Source organism: Siphateles boraxobius, unplaced genomic scaffold, assembly GCF_051911475.1.
Source record: "Siphateles boraxobius isolate OS27281-9 unplaced genomic scaffold, OSU_SipBor_1 81, whole genome shotgun sequence".
NCBI classification, from domain to species: Eukaryota; Metazoa; Chordata; class Actinopteri; order Cypriniformes; family Leuciscidae; genus Siphateles; species Siphateles boraxobius.
In genome coordinates this window covers 2,237,501-2,249,748 of record NW_027509210.1, presented here as the reverse complement: position 1 = coordinate 2,249,748, position 12,248 = coordinate 2,237,501, and the positions used below count along the sequence as shown (strand labels likewise).

Genomic DNA, 12,248 nt, shown 5'->3' with positions numbered 1-12,248 from the left:
AGACACTGAATGTGTTAAAAATGCCAGCTAGAGCACAATTATTCTGTCTTTCGGTGTCTGTTCGCTTCATGGGCCATCCTTGTTTTGAAGTTAAATATAAGACAACCCTGTTAAAGTTAAACAACCTGTTATGCTTTTTACACATGTTCATCTTTCTTTAGTGTGTTTAATGTTGCGGTTTGACCTTGAAAAAGCTCTGCAAAGTCATAGAGTTCTTCTGTATATCAGTGTCAGTGTTTCTGAACTCCTGAAACGCCTCCATTGTAGTCTTGAGTTTCTTCCGGGAATGAACACGTCACAATATTCCTCATTTAAATAGGTCTATGTCACGAAAAAATTGAAGACCGGAAGTTCGTCTTTTAGTGGGGATACGGCTCTTCCGGTTAGCTTTTTACAATGGCAGAGTCCGATAGATACCGCTGGAATAAATCTCTCCGTAACCTGCCTGAAGTCACATATGGCGATGTGGTTCGGATGGTAAATGAAAACTCTCAAGTGGGAAAGCGTGAAAGCTGAGGTATGGCTGTCTACGTCCTGATGCAGAGCAACCCGGTACACTACAACAACAGCTGCGGGTGTAGCCTGCCGTTCGCCAGAAGAGTAAACGTTTCTATGGTAACAGCGAGTTGGACCAATCAGCAGACGTTGCTGCTACGCTTAGGATTGTGGGTAGTGTAGTTTTTTTTCATAAGATCGCGGATAAAACACGTTTTTCTTAAAAAAAGGTTGATTTCATGCGAACTTATAGCTTCTACAGGAGCAAAAACCTTCGTTCACAACCTCATAGCTCGTGGTCAGTCTACCTCAGATGGTTTAGACATTATGGCTGATAATCTAAATCCTTATTGAGAAATACTGTTGACCGGAAGTTCTGTATCCCGACTCCGCGTTCCGGAAGCAGGAAGTGTGACATAGGCCTATAGTTAATGTGCAGAATAAAGAGGCGGGGCCTGGGTGAGTTAGTTAGTGTGTTAAACTGGTGGTTATGGTAAGGGCCGGGACATTTCCCAAACACACTCGAAGCGCTCGAACAATCGCAACACAGATCCAGCCGACCAATCAGAGCACAGTGTGATTTTCAGAAGGAGGGGCTTCATAGAGACAGGAAGTAAACAGAGCGTTACTGACAGACTGGGAAGAGAGGAGCCGCAACAATGGAGAATATGAGGAAAATAATCAACATTCAAGCAGGAAAAGCATTATTTTGCTTTTCTTATGGGACACAAAAAAACCCAGAAACAATGTCAACCAACTAAACTGAAAACTTAGCAGCACTGAATAATGAGCTAAATCAAAATAGTGCCAAAGTTACAACCTGCAGTGCAGTTCATTGTACATGTTCAACTACTTTGAATTTATTTGCTGAAAGAAAATCTCATAGTATATACATAGAATTGACAGGAATTATAAGTTCAATTTATTAAAATAAAGAAAACAAAGCAAAAGAATCAAGCTAAACTGAAAAAGCTTTGTGTAATTTAGATACTCAGTGTATGAAGGTGGAAAAGGTCTCCCAGGTTTCTAATAATAACCACAAAGCAATACAAATCTTAAGATAAATTAATAGACTATAATATTATAGCTCGCATTAATAATCATTTGGATGGTGTGGATGGGCACACCGAGGCTGTTTCCTGTAAATCGCTGGGTAATTATGTCTGCGAGGGAAAAGCTTGTTATCTACCCTCAGAGCCGGTGGCTGGTGCTTTGAAATATAGGCCTGCCATAAGCAAGCGTCACCAAAGCGCTACTATTAGTCCTGATAAAAGAGCCAATGTAATCGCTTCTGTTTACAGTCGTGCATCTGACTCACGCCTGCTGATCTGGGTTCAGTTTAATTAGACCAAACGAGTTCTGAGGAATTTGAGAAATAAACGTTTTTATGCTGGAATCAATCAATAATGCAATAATCCAGGCTATGTTTTTATCCATATTTTGGGATATCACATAAAAACAATGCTGGATACGCATAAATTCCAAAAACGCACATATAAAAAAATTAAATAATTTATCCGATAAGAAAACATGCACATAAACTACGATGGAGACACGTTTAATAAATAAATCCCACAGCAGAGGCTGTGATTGGATAACTGGAGTAACCAGCGGACCAATGGCGTCGCAGCATCTCAAATGTTGGTTTGGTGTTTCTGAAAGTCAAAGTGTGTGATCACTATGATTTGGTTTAATTCCCTCCAGACGCGTCTCACACGAGTGTGTTCACAAACACCAGCATCCGAACGCAAGAGAACATGACAGCGTTTATTGAGTTTCTTCTGACGCTCTGAGACACACTCATTTATGATGGAGGGAAAAACAGCCCGATTGCAGAAACTTACAGTTTTATTACTGATATTTTGCACCAATTTCTCTTGAGCACACGGGATGGAAACAATGCTTTATTATCAAATGTTAAACGCCATATTTCAATTTTGCACACAAGTTAAATTCACAACTTTAGATGGAAGGAGAGGTAACCTGATGCAATCTTTATGAGCAATGATGATAAAAACAAACAAATCTTCCACTAATTAGAACAGTCCTTTAGCCAAACCGTCGGTTGTAATGCCACGTTAAAGTCACAATGAAAAGGGCTTATGCTCATATTCAGTTTCACTTTAGCGGTCTAAAGTAATACATTCCTCTCTCCATGAGTCTTTTAAAAGTCATAGAGTTCATGGCAGTGACTATAAAATCACATTTTGAATGTTAGCCCTTAATTTTCCAGGTTTTCCAGGACAAGTGAGAATCTTTCGAGTTTTAATGGATAAAATAATAAATGTAGGGCGGGGCTTGGTTCTGCACATCGGCTGCTGATTGGATGTTGAGATGTGGGCGTGGCTCTCAAAAGTGTATGCAGATAAAGGGGCGGAGTTTAAACACATTAATGTTTGTAGTGGTCCTGTACATGTCAGATCCAGTAATGACATTTTGACTAAATATTATGAGGTAAAAAAAAATCCAGTGATTATTCACAATAAGATTAAGAATATGCATTAAATTTATCCGAAGGTTATATCACACAGATGTGAGTATTTCGGCTTTGCAAAGGGTTCAAACGTGGCTCATCCAATCAGATTTTATTCGGTTCTGCATTCGCATTCTTGCACATGTAAATGCATTTTATGTGTTTCTGTGAATATTTGTTTAGAGAGAGTTTAGAGTCCCATGGAGGTTAAATGTAGGTGGGAATAATTCACACACAGGGATCAGGAATGCTGGGATAGATCCCGTATGTTAGTGTGACATTGGCCCTGAAAATCCCTCAGCGTTCTGAAGATCAGAACACAACGAACCCATCGTTAATTAATCTCTGGATTATTCTGAAGCTGCACAGCAACAACCCTCATAAATCAGGAATTATTTTGCTGTCGTGTGGAGCTGTGGAGAGAGAGCCGTGCAGGTGTGTGTGTGTGTTTGAAAATGATGTATCGTGAAACACGCTCAACTGTGATCCGACCATGTAACAAACATCAATCAAACTACATGTTCATTCCCACCTTCTTTATCAAAAACAAAGATGACTTACTGTTTTCAGAGGAAAGGGAACAGAAATCTCTGTGCGCAGGGAAAAAGTTTTCTGCTATTCTTCAAATAAAACTTTTACGGCACAGAAAGTTTAAGGTCAACCCAAATACAAGCTCTCTCTCTCTCTCTCTCAAGTGAAACTGTAGACACAAGAAAAACTATAAAATAACAATTAAATAGCATTCCATATTTAATTTCTGAATTAATTTGCTAGTTTTTCATGTTAGACGTGATGACAAATGAGGCAAAATCCACCTCATGTTCTTGTAACTGAGATAAAAGAAAACTAATTAATATGACTAATATCTTAAATTTGTAAAAATATTTTAGCAGTATATTAAGACAAGAAAAATGGGCTTCATAACAGGATTTACCCATATATTTTGTCAATATATATATATATATATATATATATATATATATATATATTCAAAGTTTTTTTTACCGTATATTAAGACAAGAAAATGTACTTCATAACAGAATTGATCCATATTATTTGTAGATAAAAAATATTTAATATTTTGCTAGAATATTAAGACAGGAAAATGTACATCACAACAGGAGTGATAATATATTTTGTAATATATATATATATCCAGTATATTAAGACAAAATGTTTTTAATACTTTACTAGTATTAAGGAAATGTAATTCATATCAGAACTGATCAATATATAGATAGATAGATAGATAGTTAGATATTATATATATATTAAGAAAAGAACATTTACTTCAAAGCAGGATTGACCCATATATTTGTACATTTTGTAAAAAATATATGTTTTAATATTTAGCTATTTTATTGAGACAAGAAATGTACTTCATACCAGAAATGATCAAAAATTTAGTTAAAAAAAGTTTTTTTACTAAAAAAAAAATATATACGTATATATTTTTCCCATAAAGGAAATGTTCTAAATAAATGGACTGGACTGTGTATTCTTTTACTTAGAGTATAGTTGCTTGCTTAGATATATGCTAATGATAAAACCAACTCTTGAATGGATTTATTTGTGCATTTAAGATCATTTCGGGTGTCAGTTCGGATGCAGCAGCTGTAGATCATAAACAGACCTTATGAAATTCACTTTATGCAGTTGTTTTGCACAGAAGTAACTCCCCGGTCATCTTGTCTGATTAATATTCAGTCAGGGCAGGGGTTTGTGTGAAGAGGCACTCGTGGCGTGTTGTGTGGCACGCGTGCATCTGCACACGGTCAAGAGCTCTTCTCAACTTCCCTTATTAGTGCGCTGCTTTGTAGAGCGCACTGCTTCACACACACGCCATTACAAGCTGTCTTTGATCCCGGCCTGCTTTCATCATTAAGGGTGTCCACATAAGAGCCGTTACAAGATGTGCTGAATTTACATCTATTAAGCAAACCGACGCTGACGGATCTGAAACTTTTAGACGGGTTCTGTCAAACTGTTTCTAAAGCTGGGAAACACATGTGCGAGGAGAATGGGGCTAGTTGTCACACGCTTTACTATGAATATTTCTCAGTTACTTTTCCCAAAACAACTATTTCTATATTGAATATTTCTAGCATTAGCATTTCCCCCCCAGGAATACATTTTAGAAAAAACAGGATGCACTGTATAGGGCAAGTTGTCACACTAAAACTTCTTCCTCAGTATTTCTGTCTTATTTTTCAGCACTAATATTTAAATATTCCTAAATCAAGATACATTTACTGGAGAAGCAAAATGATTGAAGATATCAAGTCTTGTTTTCATGAAAAGAAAATCCTAAATTAAGTGAGTTTTTGCTTAAAACAAGAAAAAAAAAATCTGCCAGTTGGGTCAAAAAAGTTTCTTATTTTCAGTTTGAATGAAGTATATTTTTCATATTTTGAAAGTCACTTTATTTGGATACATTTTTCCTTCTTTACAAGTATTTTAACACAAATATATTTCATAAAAGGACTGACCCATATATTTTGTAAAATAATAATAATAATAATATTAATAATAATAAATAATAATATTTTACCAGTACGACAAGAAAATGTACTTCATAACAGTACTGATCCACATATTCTTAAAAAAATTAAATAATATTATACCTGTAGCCAAGAAAATGTGCTTTATAGCAGGAATGCTACATTTATTTTGTAATTTTTTTATATATATTTTACTACTATATAAAGAAAATTATATCTGGGATTGGTCCATATACTGTATATTGTAAAAAATATATTAGAAAAAACTAAGTTTATTTTACTATTTCTACTAACCACATTGGCTAATATGTTTTACAACAATATACAGCAATACATCATACAATGTACTATAAGGATTAAAAATACTTTTATAATGCATTATATATATATATATATATATATATATATATATATATATATATATATATATATATATATATATATATATATATATATATATATATAAAGGTTTTAAGTGAAGTTTAGCCAATTAAAAATAAATTCAACAAATAAAATAAGAAATATTTTATTTGTTAACCATCATGTCATGTGACCATTAATCAATACCAAAGAAACTGCGAACGATGTTGTTAAATTAATGAAATATAAACTTAAAATCTCAGTTGGTTAAATAGTTTAAATCAAAGAAGAAAGAGTTTTTCTGCACAAACCATGTGTTTTTTAAATGAGTGGCAGAACACACACCTGCAGGTCAAAGGTCACGCTCCACCTGACCCTGAAGCACTCAGCCTGTATTTATAGCCGTCGCCAGACTTCTGACAGGTGATCGTCTCAAATACACACCAGCTTCTGCGTCCCGCTGTAAAATGTGACGCATCTGAATTAAAGGAGCACACAGGCATCTTAATTTACTTACTTTTCTGTTTAATTAACAATACAAATTATAAGTTACATGTAGTAATTAACTCCGTTAATCCTGCAATAAAAATATATTACTGAATGGCAAGTTTTTGTGGAAAATGCACACGTATACCATTCTAAAGTGCACTATTACGCCATTTTAAAGGCTTCTAGTTTAGTTCTGGAGTCCCTACAACAGTTTTACATGCATCTAAGATCAAAACACACTTTAATTTCCTCATAATATCCACTGCAGCATCAGCTCTTTTCTCACAGTGTCTGAAACGCTTCGTTTGAAGATTCAGTCTCTCTAAACTCCGCCTCTCCGAGAGCTGCTCTGCTCTGATTGGTCAGACGGCCCAGTGGGCTGTGATTGGTCAGAAATTAAACGCTCATTATCCTATCTGAATCTCAGTGATACGAACAGTAACGATGTTGTGGGTTTTACTGTATCAATCTCATCAAAGTGGATTTGCTTTGTCAGCAGAAAACAGCGTCTTCTCGACACGAACAACACGAACCAAACTCTTCCAGTCTCAGATAAACTAGAGTTTGAGGGCGGAGCTAAGAGACGCTGTTCAGCCAATGAAAACCACAGACTGGCATTATGCAAATTAGTAACATTGTTACGTAGGTTTGACACAGAAAGTTAGACTGGAATTACTGACGACTCGTTTTAGCAGTTCAGAATCACTTCTTTTGGGAGACAAAAACTCAATTTGAGACTTTCTTAAACAAACAGCTTTATTACACACTACATGAAAGGTCACATCTGAAAAAGCATTATGGGGCACTTTAAGGTATTTGACCACACTGCAGAGGACAGAATTGTTTTAGTGTAATCAGATTATGGGTTAAACATGCATTTAGGTCAGAAAATGACCTTAATTCTTAAGAGGATTATTATTTTTTCAGCATTAATTAAGCATCATTACTAACATATGAGCAGCTCAATCTTCTCTCTCTTTCTCTTTATCTGTCTCTCTTGTGTTTCTTGGATTCTTATCGCTCATGAATAAAACATCACTTTGGGAAAAAAAGTCGAGATTGTTGTTATCTGGGAAGACTAACGGCCCCTGACAGGCGTAAAACATGCATGCGGTGGTAAACGCGAGTTCAGGATCTGTGCTCTCTCGCCACTGGGCCGCAGGGAGGGGAAATCACAACCTATCAAATCCATCAGCTTTAAAGATGCAACATGTCTGAGTGTCGCACTGCAGGTCGATGCATTCGAGATCACCCGGAAAAGAACTTAAGCAACCAAGTGACAGTGATAAATATCACCGGCCACTTTATTAGGTACACCTGTTCAACTGCTCATTAACGCAAATATCGAATCAGCCAATCACATGACAGCAACAGACATGATCAAGACGATCATGATCAGGATGGAGGAGGCTGTCTGACTGTCATGTAAAGTGACCAATTAGATTTTGTTTTATGTGCCATTTAGGGGTTGGTCTTTAAATTTACATATTTGGCAAACAGTTACATCCAAAGTGGGTATTTCATTCAAGGTGTGCCTTTTTTTATTGGTTCATGCATTCCCTGGGAAACGAACCCATGACTTTTGTGATACTTTACCATTCTGTGTAATAAAAAAAGAAATTATAGCATCACGAACCGATTCAAATAATGCTGCGGTTAACGGTGGCATATATAAAAATTTTTTAAAAAAAAATAAAAAACAGGCCAAAACAAAAAACAAAAAATCTAAACAAAACCAAACTAAAAACACTAAACCAAACTAAACCAATAAAACAAAATCAAAACATAAAACACCCCCCACCCCAAACTAAACCAAACAAAAGAACAAAACCAGACAAAAACAAACAAAACCAAAAAAAAAAAAAAAAAACACCAAACTAAAAACACTAAATCAAACTAAACCAAACACACACAAATACAAATCAAAACATAACAACCCCCCCCCCCCCAACTAAACTAAACAAAAAAATAAAACCAGACAAAAACAAACAAAAACAAACATAACAAAAAAAATCTAAACAAAACCAAACCAAACTAAAAACACTAAACCAAACAAAACCCACACAACAAAACAAATCAACACATAAAACAACCCCCCCCCCCCCCCCAGCAAAACCAGATCAAACCAAAAAAAAAAAAAAAACACTGACTTATTTCCACTGTTCCCCAGTTCTAGAGTAAAGCCCGGACGCATGTTTCTCAGCGGACGTTGATTTGGCGGCACACGTAAACTCACACATCACACAGCGTCACGTCGCCGCTACAATTTAGCACTAAGATCTGCTGGCGCTGCCAAAACTGCTCCGCTGCCATCTTCACTTCCACATGTCTCTCTCTCTCGGTGTGTTTCGCTGGAGGTAAAAACAGACGCTCTTAGCACCCTGTCAGATTCAGGCTAAACGCTACGCTAAAGAACTCACACACACACTCTTTCGCAGGTGTTTGAAAGTGAGAGGAGATCATATGATCTGTCAGTCTGTTTCTCGCTCCTTTTACCCACAAAAAATAATAATAATTCTCCATGAGAGAGATACTAAAGTGAATATGATCTGCTTGTTATTACACTTCTTAGTGAAAACGTATATAGAAACCAGTGGCACTAGTTTATTTAGTTTACTAAATGAAAATTTTGAAATAGTGGTTTATTTATTTGTAAAAAACAAAGATAGACCGGTAACACTTTACAGTAAGGTTTCAATTGTTAACATTAGTTAATTACATTAGTTAGTCAATACTTCTGCCGCATTTATTAATCCAAGTTCATATTAATTTGACATTTACTAATATATTAGGTCTATTAGAGGGGTTATATTACGCCTTTTTCACATGTTCATCTTTATTTAGTGCGTTTAATGGCACAGTTTGATCTCCAGAGTTCTTCTGTATATCAGTGTCAGTGTTTCTGAACTCCTGAAACGCCTCCATTGTATCTTGAGTTTCTTCCGGGAACGAACACGTCACAATATTCCTCATTATAATAATTCATACGCAGAATAAAGGGGCGGGGCCTGGGTGAGTTAGTTAGTAGTGTGTTAAACTGGTGGTTATGGTAAAGGGGCGGGACATTTCCAAATACACTTGAAGTGCTCGACCAATCACAACACACTGATCCAGCCGACCAATCAGAGCACAGTGTGCTTTTCTGAAGTAGGAGTGTGATATGCTTTCGATAATCATAAACGTAATTTACATAAAAAAAAACAAAAGGCAAGAGATTGCTTTAAAATGTACATGTTTTCAGATTATAACATGATATTAGTGTGATAATATTATTATTATACTGAGCTTGTAGATGCTTCATGCCTTGTAGAAGTTATATCCAAGTGTTTTGACAAAAGTACAAGCTGCATGTTTCTTGCTCCATTGACTTCCATTGTATGTGTATTAGTGGACGCACGATTTGTTTGTTTTTACAAACTAATTTGATTATTTTCATTATTTTTATTGCATCTTTTTCCCCCTAGTCAATCAAAACTCACATATGACGTTTGACTTTTCTGATGTTCAGAGCTGGTGTGTGTGCGTGTGTGTGTGTGTGTGTGTGTGTGAGAGAGAGAATGTGTGTGTGTGTGTGTGTGTGTGTGTGAGCAAGTGAGTGAGTGTGTGTGTGTGAGTATGTGTGTGTGTGTGTGGGTTTGTCTGTGTGTCTCACTTACACACTCACTCGCTCACACACACACACTTGATTATTTCATTGCAAATAAAATAATCAAATGTGTGTGTGTGTGTGTGTGTGTGTGTGTGTGTGTGTGTGTGTGTGTGTGTGTGTGTGACTGAGTGAGTGAGTGAGTGTGTGTGTGTGTGTGTGAGAGAGAGAGAGAGAGAGAGAGAGAGAGAGAGAGAGAGAGAGAGAGAGAGAGTGTGTGTGTGTGAGTGTGTGTGTGTATGTGTGTGCACGAGTGTGTGTGTGGAATGAGTGTGTTTGTGTGTGGAGTGAGTGTGCGAGTGTGTGTGTGTGTGTGTGTGTGTGTGTGTGTGTGTCTGTGTGTGTGAGATAGTTGGTGAGTGAGCGTGTGCGTGCGTGCATGCGTGAGTGTGTGTAGTGAGTGTGTGTAGTGAGTGTGTGGAGTGAGAGTGAGAGTGCGCGTGTGTACGTGTGAGTAAAGTGTGTGTGTGTGTGTGTGTGTGTGTGTGTGTGTGTGTGTGTGTGTGTGTGTGTGTGTGTGTAGTGAGTGTGCGAGTGTGTGTGTGTGTGTGTGTGTGTGTGTGTAGTGAGTGTGCGAGTGTGTGTGTGTGTGTGTGTGTGTGTGTGTGTGTGTGTGTGTGTGTGTGTGTGTGTGTGTGTGTGTGTGTGTGTGTGTGTGTGTGTGTGTGTGTTGTGGTGTCTCTTTGAAGTGTATTTGCGGTCTGATAATTAGGACTCATCTGATAAAGCCTCTTAACGTCGTCTGCATCGGAGCAGAAAGGAACAGCTCAATTGGTTTCATTAGAAGACACACAATACACTAATAACAGTTACAAGATACCAAATCCATCCGCTAATTAGAGCGAGATGATTGATATATCAGGACAAGGTTGTTTTTGATCCTCTGACTAACGTGAGTCTGCGTGAAGCATCTCTGTAAGTGGCAGCGATGACGTCACGTCTAATTACTCACAAATTATTCACGCAATCAGACGAGCACAGGAAATGAAGTTTGGACCGAAGTGGCCACACACTTATTAATAAAGAGCAGAGAGAACGAGAAACACACAGATGGAAGGATGATGGCGGTAAACAAGGCTTCAAGCTGGATGTTTACCCCAAAAAAAAGACAAATCATGATCCTGATTTCACATTTGTGGAGAGAAGAGAAAGATTGGGTTATATATGAACACACAATACGAGAATAATCAAAATAACATGGTGAATTGTTGAAATGAGACACAGTCCTTGTCTGTGTTTGAGCTTTTAGTGTATATAGAGCATTTCCTCATGGATATATCATAATTTGATGTGATTTCCGGGCAAAGGCACATTTGAACGACGTTTACATCAATACACAACCAATACTATGATATTTTTATATGTTTATAATTATATACAGAATACTAGTGTTCCCATGATGACAGAAAGCCACAGGGAATTATCAGGAAACTTGACAATACTAGGGATTTCCAGAGGAGAAAAAAAATAGTGCAGTGATTTGCAAAATGCAAAAACAAAACAAAAGTTCAATAATTATTATCTACACTATTATTTGGCTGTTTTTATTAATAGTCACCTTCTGTTCGGATCATTCATTACTCACAGATTTACAGCCATTTTAAGCTCATTGTGATTCAGACGTCGACACTGTGTGGGTGTGTGAGTGGGTTTTTCTAATTCATATTACACACACACTCTCTCTCTCTCTTTCACTCACTCACACTCACTCACTCACTCAGACTCACTCTCTCTCACTCACTCTCTCTCTCTCTCTCTCACTCACTCACTCACTCACTCACTCACACACTCTCTCACACAAACACCAAACACACACACACATTCACTCACACTCACACTCTCACTCTCTCACTCACACTCTCACACACACTCTCTCTCACTCACACATACTCTCACACTCTCACTCACTCTCTCACACACTCTCACTCTCACTCACACTCACACTCTCACTCACTCTCACTCTCACTCACACTCACACTCACTCTCACTCACACTCACTCTCACTCTCACTCTCACTCTCACTCTCACTCTCACTCTCACACTCTCTCTCACACTCTCACACTCTCACTCTCACTCACACTCACACACTCTCACTCACACACACTCTCACTCACACACACTCTCACTCACACTCTCACACTCTCTCTGACACACACTCACAAACTCTCACTCACACACACTCTCACTCACACACACTCACTCTCACACACACTCACACTCTCACACTCTCTCTCACTCACACACACTCTCACACACTCTCACACACTCTCACACTCACACACAC

General features: G+C 37.5%; 1 long non-coding RNA gene across 9 annotated transcripts in view; it reads right to left on the bottom strand.

The window, feature by feature from the left end:
- Nucleotides 1-12,248, bottom strand: part of LOC143730780 (uncharacterized) — a 61,432-nt gene that overhangs the window by 34,055 nt on the left and 15,129 nt on the right. For all 9 annotated transcript variants that reach the window (XR_013200600.1, XR_013200603.1, XR_013200602.1 and 6 more), the window contains one exon: nt 6,175-6,307. This is a non-coding gene — a long non-coding RNA (uncharacterized LOC143730780). The remainder of the gene's footprint in view (nt 1-6,174; nt 6,308-12,248) is intronic.